Here is a 15336-nt window from a genome sequence, read left to right as displayed (position 1 = left end):
GCAGTGAGCAAGAAGGCAGACCAGTCACAAGACTGACAGAGAGAATCCAGGAAACAGACAGCTAAGAAGAGCACTCCTGGGATCGCCCTCCCCACAGCCCCAGATCTCTTTGATGAGAAATTGCCATTGTACCTTACTTCTTTAAACATGATTTACTTTGGTTCTTTGAACATATTTATATTAGCAGCTTTGAAGTCTTTGTGTTTTTCCCATTATATCACATCTAAAGACACATATCTGTTTGTTCCATTGTCGATGATGATAATTTGACCACTTGGTTAAGGTAGTCCTCCAGACCTCTGCATTGTAACAGTATCTTTTCCTCTTTGTAAATAATGCTAAACTTGGCCTCAGATTGACCAGAGGGAGCCCATTTGAGTCAGTTCTTATGTTCTTTTGCTATATTCCCCTGGTCTTTGTGCACGTAATCTCTTCTTAACACAATAAAATATTCCAGAGACGGAATAAATATTAACACAATATTTATTCCCTTGCCCCAGACCTGTACTCGGCCATTTCTCCAAGGAGCTACAAGGGTGTATCCTTTTGAGGGCTCTAGTTTTACGTAGGGGCCTCAATTCTGTTTTTGTTTTAGTTTGTTATTTTTTCCCATAAATTATTGGGGTACAGGTGGTATTTAGTTACATGAGTAAGTTCTTTAGCGGTGATTTGTGAGATTTTGATGCACCCATTTTGATGGGCATTTGGGTTGGTTCCACGATTTTGCAATTGTGAATTGTGCTGCTATAAACATGCATGTGCAAGTATCTTTTTTGAATAATGACTTCTTTTCCTCTGTGTAGATACCCAGTAGTAGGACCGCTGGATCAAATGGTAGTTCTACTTTTAGTTCTTTAAGGAATCTCCACACTGTTTTCTATAATGGCTGTCCTAGTTTACATTCCCACCAGCAGTGTAGAAGTGTTCTCTGTTCACTGCATCCATGCCAGCATCTACATCATCTCATGTAAGTCAATGGATTAATCTCCTGTACTTATATAAGCTTCTATAAAACTCAGGCCCTTGGATTACTGAAACTAACATTTTCCCATGCCAGAAAAGCCTCACATTTAACCCATGTGCTTTCCACTCAGCTCTCAGTCTTTTGGGGGGACTCTGACTTTTGGGAATTTCTCTTTCTTAATTGTATACTCAACTATGCATTCGAAAATGGAATATTCTATCCAGCAATAGGTGTTTTGTAGTCAGAAAATTTTTAAGCTGTCTCATCTATCAAATCACCTTTGTTTCTATTTGCAGCCTTTGGGAGTATTTGGGATCTGAGAAGAAAATTCACACAGAATTCTGTTGGGTTCCTTCTCTCTTGGACAATTTCATGTATGATGTTTATCTCCAGGCTGAATGAAAGACTGTAAGGGTCCCTTCTCAATTCCAGGCCATTCTCCATGCTCCTTTCTTTGCTGTAGGCTACAAAACCTCAGCTTTCTCTCATCTCCTCTCCGTAGTTGCTATCTCCTCTACTCTCCCATAATTGTGGTTATGGAAGGGACCATAACCTCCTCAGCTTCCCTCCTTTTGGGGGCTCTACATAACTACCTACACTTAAATGTTTTATTAGTTCATTTTAAGGGCTTTACAAGCTGATCATGTGACGAAACACACAGCGGCTAGCAAAACATGAGGCCAGTAAAACATCTTTTAGTTATGGTTCATGTTCTGTTGACCTTTTATATAGGGGGCCCCTGACACAAGTTTTCTCAAACTCTGAAGACCAGTGTACAGTGGACCCCAGAGAATCAGCATGATTCTTCAAGAAAGAATCAGTTTCTCTTGGCTCAGCTCTGCCTCTCTCCCTACTCAATGAATGATGATTCTGCTATGGGGAACACTGGCATTTTAAAAAAGTTCATTGATTATGCATCAACATCTGTATGGCAAATGCACCATTCAGCAGTAGCAAGTAGGACACATTGAAATTCTGATTTAATAACAAAAAAGAAATATGTTTTTCACAGATCCATTTATGTGCCAAAATACTAGAGCTGTCAGAATATCTGCAACACCTCATATTAGGACTTTTATTTTCTTTAGGGAAGAAGAAGGTGTGTATGTTTAGAGAGGGATTGCTAACTAGAATTTTCATCCCTGTATATCAGGTAAGTATTAAAAACATATATTTCTATAAGCCAATCTCCCAGGATTTGATTAAGTCTCCCTTGGGCAGTTTCTTGCCAGGATGCCACAGATAAGACCAAATCAAAGAATTTAGACAAGTATCCCACAACCCACTTTGTGTAAACTAGCCTTTTTATTTTGACTCTTGAAACCAAACTTCTTTGGTGAATCTTCATGTATTTCTTTCCAGAAAAGAAAAAAGCCAACCATACTTAAATTGAAATATTTCAGTCTGTGAATTTACTGTTCATCTGCCCTGAAGCCAGGAGTGATGGGCTGTATGGCCAAAATCCCATAATTATAATTTTTAAAAAGGTCCTCCTCCACTAATCCAGGGATTCTTATCCTGAGGTCCATGAACCCCTATGGGATCCATAGCAGACTTTATGAAGACTTTGAACTCTCCAAAACTGTGTACTAAATTGTGTAGGGAAGTAGGGGGTTAGGGCTTATGTGCATTCTTTTGGGAAAGAGGCCCTGGCCTTCATCAGATTCTCCAAAATATTCAAAACTCTTTGCAAAAAGGCTGGCTTGGTAGATCAAGAAAAATGGCTAAGTTTCTGCCCCTTTCTACAAAGGCCTTGGGTTTGGTCCCATGTGATTCAGGAGGTTTTCCAAGTGGCTAAAATTCATGAATCAACAGTGTTTATAAATAGGCTCAGACTTGCAAAATGCTATCCAAAATGGCATGCTTGGGTCATGGGTCCAGGACTCATCAAAAGTTATTTTGATGTCCTAGACAACATGCTGAATGTGGGCCCTGATGAGCTTGGGGTAGATGAATCTTATAGTTTGGCCTCCTCCTCTCCAGGCTCTTTGAACTCGGCAGCGGCCTTATGCATGCTCTACAACTCAGTATCTCGGCATCTGCCTAACTGCTGTACTCCTAACTTGGGGTGTCAAACTACAAAGGGAAAAATAATTTTAAATAACAGCAGTTCATCTTTATTAAGCATTTCCTCTGTCAAACACTGTGCTCAGTGTTTTATTTATTTATTTATTTATTTATTTATTTATTATTTTTTCAAGACAGAGTTTCACTCTTGTTGCCCAAGCTGGAGTGCAATGGCATGATCTCAGCTCACTGCAACCTCTGCCTCCCAGGTTCAAGTGATTCTCCTGCCTCAGCCTCCCGAGTAGCTGGGATTACAAGCGCCCATCACCACACCCAGCTAATTTTTTTGTATTTTTAGTAGAGACAGGGTTTCACCATGTTGGCCAGGCTGTTCTCAAACTCCTGACCTCAGGTGATCTACCCACCTTGGCCTTCCAAAGCGCTAGGATTACAGGCGCGAGCCAGTGTGCCCAGCCCGTGCTCAGTGTTTTATATGTCATTTAATCCTCATGACAACCGTGTTATTATTAGCTCCATTTTACTTATCAGGAAACTGAGGCTCAATACTGAGGTTGTGACTAGCCCAAGGTCACAGAGCTGGTAATAGGTGAAGCTGTCAAAGTTCATGTTATTGACCATGAGACTACACTGCTCCCCACCTCTCCCCAAATTTCTCCCTCCATTCAGAATGCCTTCGCCTACTCTTATTCGGCATAGTCCGTATACTTTCTCCAGGTATTGGTAACCCCAGAAAAAGCAATAAAAGCATTTACAAAATACTGTGCGCCAAGCACTGTATCAAATGTTTCTCATACAGTATCTTATTTAATCTTAACCAAAAACTCCAGTATCCTCTTGCATAGGGCATAATGAAGCAACATGGTTAGCAGTTAATAGCATCGTTTTAGGAATCAAACTACCATTTTACAGATAAGGAAAGCAGAGCCTAGAGAGGCTAAATAATCACCCAAGGCCAAACAGCTAGCAAGTGGCAAAGCTGGGATATGAACTTAAAATTTTCTGACTCAAGAGACTGTGCCGTTAAACACAGAAAAAATCTTTTAAAAACACTAAATGTGATGTTAAGACTATCAGTCATCAAAGTTTATACTACTTTAGTGAGGTGGAGAGCAAGGGTAAACACCTAGCTTCATTTTCTTTTTTCTGTGACATGTTGCCTTTCCTGTGTCCCTCTCTAGGTGATGGAGCCTCACATGCAGTAATTTGTGCTAACATCAGCATAATGAGACAGAGCCTAGGCACTGTGCATACATAAGCTAAACAATACACAAAACTTCCAATCGACTAAACCAGTCATGCCAGATATATGAAGAGAAAAGAAAAGGGCGGACGACATGACCAAAATACACCCTCACTGAAAAGCACTTTTCGTCCCCCCACCCCCGCCCTGCGCCCCCTGCTTTATTGCCTTGTAAAACAAGAATTACGGCATAAAGCACATGGCTTGTATGACAAGTAGTTCACATGTGGTGCTGGTGACCTGCAGCTCTTATCTACCCCTAGCAGATTCACTTGCAGCCTTCTTCTGTCTCTGCACACTTCTCTGAATATAAACGTGCTTTCTAAGTGGTCTGCACCTTGTGTCCATTCTTGCCTTGGGTAGGGAACACACAGAATTCTGGGACCAGACATGAGGATCTTTCACTTTAGTGAGACAATAGTCTTGGTTTTAATAAAAAGGAGGAGGGCTACTGTGTCTCTGCTGCAGATGGTATTAGGGGAGGGAAGAAGTAGTCAGAATATTAAATTACCTTTCTTTGTATGTATGGTCAGATTTGCTATTTGAAATTCAGCAAGCTTTGAAAACACGCCACTGTGCACTGCCTCTAGGTTTGGCAGCTCTTCCTTTTCTGTTGGGATGAGTGCCCGACCTCAGGGAATAGTTCCTTTAGATGTCAGCTACACACCTTGCCCAGACAAAGTTTCCAACAGCTTGACTTAGTCCAAAGAACGCCCATAGCAACTGAGAGGCTATTAGCATGGTTAGATGTCGGGTAGGCCGAGCTGCATCCACAGAAAGGGAGAGAAAGAGATGAGAGGGATGTTGTTGATAGAAGCTTCAGGAGTGGGGAAAAAAGCCGCTGAGAATTGTAGATGAATATCTTCAGCAAGGTGGTATGAAAGGTCTACATGGAGGTTAGCCTCTGGAGGATTCTTCAACTCCAGATTTTAGTGTCTCAGAGAAAATGTAGTCCTTAGGAAAGTCTGAAACTTCTCCATTATGACATTTGATTATAGCATTATGTGACAGTCAACTTGTGAATGTCAGCATTACCACCATACATTTTCACTCATTTGCACAACCCATAAACAAATATTCCAAAAAATGTGTCATATTTATTGAACATTGGGTATTTTCCAAGCACTTTTGCGGGACTTTATCAGATAAAGGTAGAATTTATTATCTGCATTTTACAGGCTGATTAATCAAAAGTACTTATTGTGAGCCCACTATATGCATAGGAGACACATATCATACTAGCATACAGTACATAATGAAGCAATGGCTTTAGTGGTTAAAAGATCAAGTTTAGGGCCGGGCATGGTGGCTCACACCTGTAATCCCAGCACTTTGGGAGGCTGAGACAGGCAGATCACGAGGTCAGGAGATCGAGACCATCCTGAGTAACACAGTGAAACCCCGTCTCTACTAAAAATACAAAAAAATTAGCCAGGTGTGGTGGTGGGTCCCTGTAGTCCCAGCTACTGGGGAAGCTGAGGCAACAGAATGGCGTGAACCTGGGAGGCGGAGCTTGCAGTGAGCCAAGATCGCGCCACTGCACTCCAGCCTGGGCAACAGAGCAAGACTGTCTCAAAAACAAACAAACAAACAAACAATAATAAAATAAAATAAAACAAAAAAACAAGTTAGGAGTCGGACTTACCTGCCTTTGAGTCCCCTCTATGCCACTTGCTATGTGACCTTGAGCAGATGTCTCAACTGCCTGACTCAGTTGCCTAATCTGTAGAATGGAGATTATAATAACCTCACAGAATTGCTATGATTATCAAATGAGAAGATAATATATGTAAGGTGTTTGGCACTGTACCTAGAATATATCAAGGGTTCAATAAGTGGTAGCTCTGGGTAGTGGTGATATTTTTATCACCAGCCGCAGTAAGGAAAACAATAGATATGAGACAGTCCCTGTGCTCAAAGAGTTCCCTGTCTAGATGGGAAAATAAGTTGTCCACACATGAAAAAAAATACTATCAACACCAGGCAGTAACTATTAAGTGCCACATGAGTGATGAAGAAAATGTTACTCAGTCTAAAACACACACACACACACACACACACACAAAATAAAAACAAATAACACAATTTAAAAATGTGCAAAGGATTTGAATAGACATCTCTACAAAGAAGAAATGAATAATGGTCTATAAGCCAATGAAAAGATACTCGGCAGCATTAGTCGTTAGGGAAATGCAAATCAAAACGAGGAGACACCATTTACACTCAGTAGGATGGCTACATAATAACAACTGTTAGCAAGAATGTGGAGACATGGAACCCCCATACACTGTTGATGAGAATGTAAAACGGTGCAACCACTGTGGGAAAGAGTCTGGCAGTTCCTCACAAAGCAAAACATAGAGTTACCATATGACTTAGCAATTCCACCCCTTGATATATACCCAACAGAACTGAAGTATTATTCATGCAAACAACTTGTACATAAATGCTTGTATCAGCATTATTCATAATAACAAAGAAGTGAAAACAACCCAGATGTCCATAAACTGATGAATACATAAATAAAATGTGGCATACCCATAACAGAATATTATTTGGCAATAAAAAGAAGTGAAGTACTGATACATGGACAACATGAACAGATCTTGTGAAAGAAGCCAGATGCAAAAGGCCACATACTGCATGATTCCACTCATATGGAATGTCCACAATAGGCAAACCCACAATGACAAATTTGTGGATGTCTATTGCTAGGGATGGAGTGGGGTTTGGGAGTGATGGCTAAGAGATGTGAGGTTTTTATTGAGTGGAGGAAGGTGTGAAAATGGTCAATAATCAATCACGGTGATGGATGCACATCTCTGAGAATATACTAAAAGCCACTGAATTGTATACTTTAAATGGGTGAATTGTGTGGTGTGTGAATTATATCATAAGAACTCTGCTTTTTAAAAATAATGTGCTATACAGGAACAGAAAATCAAACACTGCATGTTCTCACTCATAAGTGGGAGCTGAACAATGAGAAAACAGGGACACAGGGAGGGGAACATCACACACTAGGGCCTGTCAGGGGGTGAGGGGCAAGGGGAGGGAGAGCATTAGGACAAATACGTAATGCATGTGGGGCTTAAAACCTAGATGACAGGTTGATAGTTGCAGCAAACCACCAGGGCACGTGTATGCCTATGTAACAAACCTGCACATTCTAAACATGTATCCCAGAACTTAAAGTAAAATTAAAAATAACAATAATAATAATGTGCTATAAAAATTTGGAGGACAATGACATAACTGAATATTAGGTGGCAGTTATTGAAATGAACGGAGGATGGGCAGTATTTTGAAAGCTTGGGAAGTGAAGATTGGGCATATGTGTCAGTTAGTTATTGTTGCTTAACAAACCATCCTATAATTTGTGGCTTAAAACAACAAACACTTACTTCTCATATGTCTGAGTGTCACCCAGAGATCAGCTGACCTCATCTGGGTTTGGCTCCAAATGGTGGCTATGGAGACAGGTCTTTTCCACATTTCTCTCATCCTCCTTGGACCCATGGGCTACCCAGAGTAGGTTCTTTTCATGCAATGGCAGAAGCACTAGCCTGATCACATAAGTCATTGCTTACGTCATATCTGTGAATGGCCTATTGGCCAAAGCAAGTCAAATGGTGAAGTCTGAAGTCAAAGGGTAGAAAAAAAGTGCAGAGTCTGGCCAGGAGGTGTGGTGGCTCATGCCTGTAATCCTAGCACTTTGGGAGGCTGAGGCAAGTGGATCGCTTGAGGCCAGGAGTTTGAGACCAGCCTGGCCCACATGTTGAAACCTCATCTCCACTTAAACAATACAAAAAATTAGCCGGGTGAGGTGGTATGTGCCTTCATTTCTTGCTTCTCGGGAGCAAGCAACTCAGGAGGCTGAGGCATGAGAATCGCTTGAACCCAGGAGGTGGAGGTTGTAGTGAGCCAAGATTGCACCGCTGCACTCCAGCCTGGGGGACAGAATGAGACTCTGTCTCCAAAAACAAAACAAAACAAAAAACTGCAGAGTCTCATGGCAAAGGGAAAGACACAGGGATGAGTGGAGTATTAGAATCAATAATCCAAACTGACACAGTATTCCAGATAGAGGGAACATTCATTCATCAAACAAACACTGTCTGCTGCGTAGCAGGTGATTCTGAGAACCAGGATAAATACAACAGGAAACAAATCATGTTCCCCGCTTTCATGAAGATCACGTAGTCAGTGATCCCAAAACAGCAGGTTTAAAATGGATCTGTAAACAAGGAGCAAGAAACCAAAGCACTCGAAGGATCCAAACTTGTGAGGCAAATAAGTTGAAATGAGAGGCAGGGCTAAGATGACCTGGGCAGTGCAAGTGCAGTCTAAAGGAGGCAACTGCTACTTAGCTCTAAATGACTGTTACCAGGAGGAAACATGAGCTTAGTCCTTATATCCTTCACATAATAAACTCCACTGTCCAAGCCAAACAAAACTCCTGAAGGCAGGACTTGGCCTGAAAGCCACAAGTTTGTTGACCTCTGATATGAAAACAAAAACAAAAACAAAAAACAATTGGGGGAAAATATGCTAACTGCTGTAATGGAGGTCCATAAAACAAGCAATGGATGCAAAAGAGAAGGTGTGCCTGTGACTGCTTGGGGGACTCTAGGAAGGCAACAAAGGGAAGGTAACATCTGAGTGGACTCTCTGAGGGCAGAAGGCAGGAAATTCAGGCAGAAGGAATGTGTGCACAAAGGTATGGAGGATTGAGAGAGCATGGTGTGTTCAAGAAACTTCCAGTAACTTCACATTGCTAGAGGGTAAGGTTCTAGAGAAGAAAGAAATGAAGCTAATGAATTAGGCACCAGATTGTGGAAGTTCTTTCAGGTCATACTAAATTGTTCAGACTTTATCCTAAATGGTTGTGAGCAGAGAACGGATACAACCAGGTTATCTGTCTACCATAGGTGTGATGGATTTGAGGGATGCAAATGGAAGTAGGGAGGCCAGGGCAGAGGCTATTTCAGGGGAGAGAGAACAAGAACTGAACTAAGGCAGTGATAGTAGGAAGGGAAAGGTCAGATGAATATGAGATGTGACAAGCAGGCACAATCTACTGAACTTGGTTAAACATTTAAATGTGGGTAGTGAATGAAAGAGAAAACAATAGAATGAGACTTTGATTTCTGGGTTGAGCAACTTGAAGATATAATAAAATGTCATCCATGGAGACAGAAAAAACAGGAGAATGTTGGGGTGGTGGCTTGAAATTACGACTATGGTTTTGGACATGTTATGTTTGGGGAGAGATGTCTACTAGTTAGTTGAATATGCAGGTCTAGAGCTCAGCAGAAAGGCTGGGGCTACAGATGTGGATTTGGGCATCTACAGCTACAGGGTGGTAATTGAAGTCAATGGTTTGAATGAACTTAAAGTTGAGAGTGTAAAAAATAAGAGAAATCCTAGGGAGAATAGTGTTTAAGGAGTGGGCTGAAAAAGAACTTGCAAAGGATACTGAGGAATAATTAGAGAGATAGGAAGAAAAACAAGAAAGAATGCCACCATTGAAATGAAATGTAAAGATAATTTCAAAATAGGAATGGTAGTCATTAATTGCCAAAAGAGATCGAGTCAGGTGGGAATGCAGAGAGTCACTGAGTTTGACAAAAAGGTACTCATTGGAACCCTTGACCTGAACTCAGAAAAGTGATGAGGAGTGGGGGTGGGGAGAGCAGAAGGCTAGTGATGATTAATTAAAGAAAAAGTAGGAGGTGAGAAAGTGAATACAGTGAATGTAGGTCTTTCTCTGGAGAAGCTGGGATGAAAAGTAAACAGAGATATTCAGGGTTAAGTTTTATTTCATTTTGGTTTTGGTTGTTTGTTGTTTAACATGGGATATCTCTGAACTTGTTAAACAAGCGTTCAATGGAGGGGAGATGATTTAACGCATAGGAGTTAGAAATGATAATATATTGGGTAAGTTCCCTAAAATACTGGTGGGGAGGGTAAAGCAATGGCTCTGATGGGATCCAAAGCAAAGTCGGAGGTACTCGTCTCTGACAATAGCAGGGAAACAAGTTCAATATGTGTAGATGTAAATAGATTACTAGGTTTAGTAGCAAGGAATCGAGGAAGTTCCTGCTTGGTGGCTTCTATTTATCATGTGTAGTAAGAATCAAAGTTATATTCTGAAATTAAGGAGGAAAGTGGTGGAGTAAAGGGCTCAAGAAGACTGGAAGGTTTGAAAATAGCCCCTGAAGAGAAGGAGAAAGATGCTGACAAAGGATGAAGAGTAGGACAGCTGGGCAGCCACTTAGCACAAAGTACCAAGGGTCCCACTAAGGTTAGAAACTATGAATTTGCACTGACCCAAATCTGAGCAATTGTGTGATTTTTTTTCCAGCAGTGCTCAGCAGCCCAGGAAGAGGAACAAAAGAGTTGGAAGTCTGAATTGGTTTGGAGTTGGATTTCACATGGTGAGCAGGCAGGTATAAGAATAAAAGCAAGATTCAAGGGCTGATGTGATGAACCATGAAGTCTGTACTACAGAGGAAAACAAAGTAAATTAGGAGAAAAACTAAGTGGTTTCTATTAGATCAGGAAATGGATATTGTATGGACATAAGAGTGAGAGGCTTTAGAGAGTAAAAAACTGTGGACAGAGGAATCTCAGAGGATTAGATATCAGGGATGTAATATGACAAATTCCAGAGTGTGGTCTTGTGGAGAATGACTGAGGTGGAGTGGAGGTGGAGTTAAAGATGAGTAGAGAAGAGAAAGACCAGGAAGTTGGATGGATCATCCAAAATGATGGCACTTGGATGGATATGAAGATCACGATCTGGGTGACAAATTCTTCACCAAATAAAAGTGAGGTTACAAAGTGATAGCAGTAAGAAAGAATAGAAGGTAGTGCATTTAAATGGCATGTGCCTTAAAGAGGAAAGGTCATTTGGAAATGGCACTTGAAATCAAGTATAATTCTGACCTTACTCTCATCCTGCAGTTCAGGGTCATAGAAGAATGGGCAGCAAGTATTCAGAGGATCACGGCAAGTCCTTAACTTGGGAGAGAGCCAGGATCCAGTCTAAGGGCCCCAGAAGGCACCATGGAAATAGTTGGTAGAGAAGAAAGTAGGTGAGTGAATTCAGGGTTGAGTTGGTGTGAAGGGAGCACGTGGTGGTCTAAGAATGACCAGAGATGAGACTTAAGATAGAATGACCAGAGAGGTTAGCATTTGGGGAGATGCCAAAGAAGAGAAAAGACAAGAAACCTAATGGGATTGGCTGGTATCAAAGCCCCGAACTAACTACAGAGGAACGCATACCCATATTTCCATATTAATGCAGACCCATGCACTGGGTGCCACAAAAGCCATGTGTCATTAGTCCTATATGCTTTAATCAGCATTCTGTGACTGAATTTCTTTGGCCCAGGGTTTCAAAAGACCATGGGCTCAAGAGTCAGATTCTTGAGGTTATAATCCCAGCTCTACTCTTTCCAACCATGTGACTTCAGAAAAATTACTTAACCTCTCTAAGGCTCCTTGATAAAGGAGAGATAATAATAGCACTGGCCTCACAGAGTTGTCAAAAAGCTTAAAGAGATGCTGTGTGTGAAATGCCTGGTACATGATAGGCATTCAATAAATGTTAGCTATATTTGCCAATGTTGGTAAAAAGTAATGTTGACCTCTCCACTGAGTTCTCTAGGCTTATGTGGGCAAAAGCCTATGTTGCATTGCTTTTTGGATGTCTCACAGTCGTCCCCACCTAATCTCTTCTTACACTGCTCCTTACTTCACTGAATAACCTCCACCAATTTTACTATCCAGATCAGAAACCTAGATATTATCCTTGATTCCTCCCCATGGATTAACTTTTCATATCAAATCCGTCATCAAATCCTGCCATTTTTGTCTACTAAATATAATTCAGTCCAGCCACTTCTCTCCATCTCCACTGTCACAACCTTATTCCAAGAGCCTGGAAACTATCCCAGATTCTTCTCTTTTCCTAACACCTTACACCAATCATTACTAGTTCCTTTCATTCTACCACCTAATTACATCTTTTTTTCTATTATTTTTTAAACTTTTAATAGAGATATATATTATACATGTAGAAAATTATATAAAACATATGCACAATTTAAAGAATGATTACAAAGCGAACATCCATTAACCCAGATAAGCATTACCAGTCCTTTAAAAGCGCCTTCATGTTATGTTACCCCCTCATCACATTATTTCTCTCTCCCTAGAAGTAATCACTACCCTAAATTTTGTAGAATAAATCCCTTGCTTTTCCTTATAACTTTACTATCTATGTAGACATCCTTAAACAATATAGTTTAGTTAGGCCTAAAGTTCCAGAAATGGAATTATATATTCTTTGGTTACTTACTCATTTTATACAATGTATTTGTAAGATTCATCTATGTTGGTAGGTGTAAATTTAGTGTTCACTTCCATTGCTATATTGGATTTTATTGTACAAAGATATCCTAATTGATTTATTCATTCTACTCTTAATGGACATTTGCATTTTTCCAGTTCGGGGCTATGACAATGTAGCTATGAACATATATAAAAGATATTCTAGGAGACACACCTAGTAGTTGAACTGCTGGGTCATAAGAATCTTCTATCTTCTATCAGATAGTGATGAACTATTTCTTATGTATCTGTATCAATTTACATTCTCATTGGCAATGTATGAGATTTGCCATTGCACTTCACTTCTGAACTTAGGGGAAAGCGTTGTTTTCACCATTAACTGTGGATATTTTTGGTAAACACTCTTCATTAGGTTAAGAAAGTTCCCTTCTATTCCTGGTTTGTTGCATCATGAATGGGCACCAGCTTTCGTCAAATTCTTTTTCTGCCTATCTTGAGATGATTGTGGGGTTTTTTGTCTTTTATTCTATTAATATAGTATATTACACTAATTGATTTTCAGATGTTAAACCAATCTAGCATCACTAGAATAAATCTCATTTGTGTCAGGTGCACAACCCTTTTTATATGTTGCTGAATTTGGTTTGCTAATTGTATTAGTTTTCTAGTGCTGCATAACAAATTACCACAAAGTCAGCAGCTTAAAACAACACCCATTTATTAGCTCACAGTTCTATAAGTCAGAAGTCAAGCATGTCATGACTGGGATCTCTGCTAAGGATATCACAAGGCTGAAATCAAAGTGCCAGCCAGACTGAGTCTCACCTGCAGGCTCTGGGAAAATATCTGCATCCAAGTTTTTATTGGAAGAATTGAGTGCCCTGTCATTGTAGGACCGAGGTACTAATTTCCTTGCTAGCTAACTTTTGGGGGTTGCTCTCAGCTCCTAGAAACTGCTGGTATTCCCTGCTCTTTGCTTTTTCAAGCAGCAACAGCATGTCAAATCCTTGTCATGCTTCGAATCTCTGACTTGCCCTTCTGAGACCAGCCAGAGGAATCTATCTGCTTTTGAAGGGCTCGTGTTATTTAGCCAGGCCAACCTGAATAAATTCCTTTTCAGTCAACTGATTTAGAACCTTCATTACATCTGCAAAATCCCTTCACAGCAATGCCTAGATTAGTGTTTTATTAAATAACTGATAAAATATGTGCGTACACCAAGGGCCAGGAATCTTGGAGGATCCTGTTAGAGTTCTGCCTTCCACACTAATATTTTGTTAAGGATATTTGCATCTGTTTTCATGAGGGATATTGGTTTGTAGTTTTCTTTCATTGAGATACCTTTTTCAGACATTGGTATCAGGTGATACTGGCCTCACAGAATAAGGTGGGAGGTGACCCCTTTTCCTTTATTTCTGAAAGTGTTTGTGAATAAGTGGTATTATTTCCTCTTTAAATATTAGATAAACCTCACCAGTGGAGCCATTTAGATGTGAATTTTTCTTTTTGGAATTTTTAAATTACTATTAGGTTGGTGCAAAAGTAATTGTGGTTTTGCCATTTAAAGTAATGGCAAAAACTGCAATTTCTTTTGCACCAACCTAACATTTCATTTTCTTGTTATAGGTTTGTTTTGTTTTGTTTTGAGATGGAGTCTCACTCTTGCCCAGGCAGAGTGCAGTGGTATGATCTTGGCTCACAGCAACCTCCACCTCCCGGGTTCAAGTGATTCTCCCGCCTCAGTCTTCAGAGTAGCTGGGATTACAGGCGCCCACCACCACGCCCGGCTAATTTTTGTATTTTTAGTAGAGATGGGGTTTCACCATGTTGGCCAGGCTAGTCTCGAACTCCTAACATCAAGTGATCCACCCACCTTGGACTCCCAAAGTGCTGGGATTACAGGCATGAGCCACTGCTCCCAGCCTACTTCTTATAGGTCTATTCACATTTTTTATTTCTTCCTGAATCTGTTTCATTAATTTGTCTTTCTAAAAATTTGTTTAGTTCATCTAAGTTGTCTAATTTGTTGACATCATGTTGTTTATAATATTCCCTGTACTGGACTGAATACTGTCCCCCATATATCTGTGCCTACCCGTAATCTCAGAATATGATCTTATTTGGAAATAGCATGTTTGCAGATATAATTAGTTAAGATGAGGTCATTCTAAATCCAGTGACTGTTGTCCTAAGAAATCCACGTGATGACACAGAGGAGACACACACAGTGGAGAAGGCCACGTGAAGACAGAGGTTGTAGTTATGTTGCCATAAGCCAAGGAATGCCAAGGCTTGCTAGCAACCCCCAGGAGCTGGAAAAGGCAAGGAAAGATTCTCTCCTAGAGTTTTTGGGAAGAGTGTGGCTTTGCCAACACTTTGATTTTTGACTTCCTAGCCTTCAGAACTGTGAGAGAATACATTTCTGTTGTTTGAAGCCACGCAGTTTTTTTTTTTTTTTTTTTTTTGGAATTTTTGCTTTATTTATATTATCTTTAAGAAGAATTGAGATAGTAGGTAAGAAAGAACTGTGGAGACTGAAGAAGTAAAACAGTTTGAAAGTCACATTTCTGGTTATTAATAATCATGCTAATATTCTTGACCTACAGACCTCACATGTTTTTCCTGTTTTGTATATATTACCCTAGAGTAAGAAATCTTAGCAAAAGGAGAACCAAAATTAAATTAGCCCCTTATCTAAAGCTTTTAGATGCCCTGCTACAAACCTCTCAAGGATAATAAACTA

Source organism: Symphalangus syndactylus, chromosome X (genome assembly GCF_028878055.3).
Source record: "Symphalangus syndactylus isolate Jambi chromosome X, NHGRI_mSymSyn1-v2.1_pri, whole genome shotgun sequence".
Taxonomy (NCBI): Eukaryota; Metazoa; Chordata; class Mammalia; order Primates; family Hylobatidae; genus Symphalangus; species Symphalangus syndactylus.
This window is presented reverse-complemented; position numbering follows the sequence as displayed.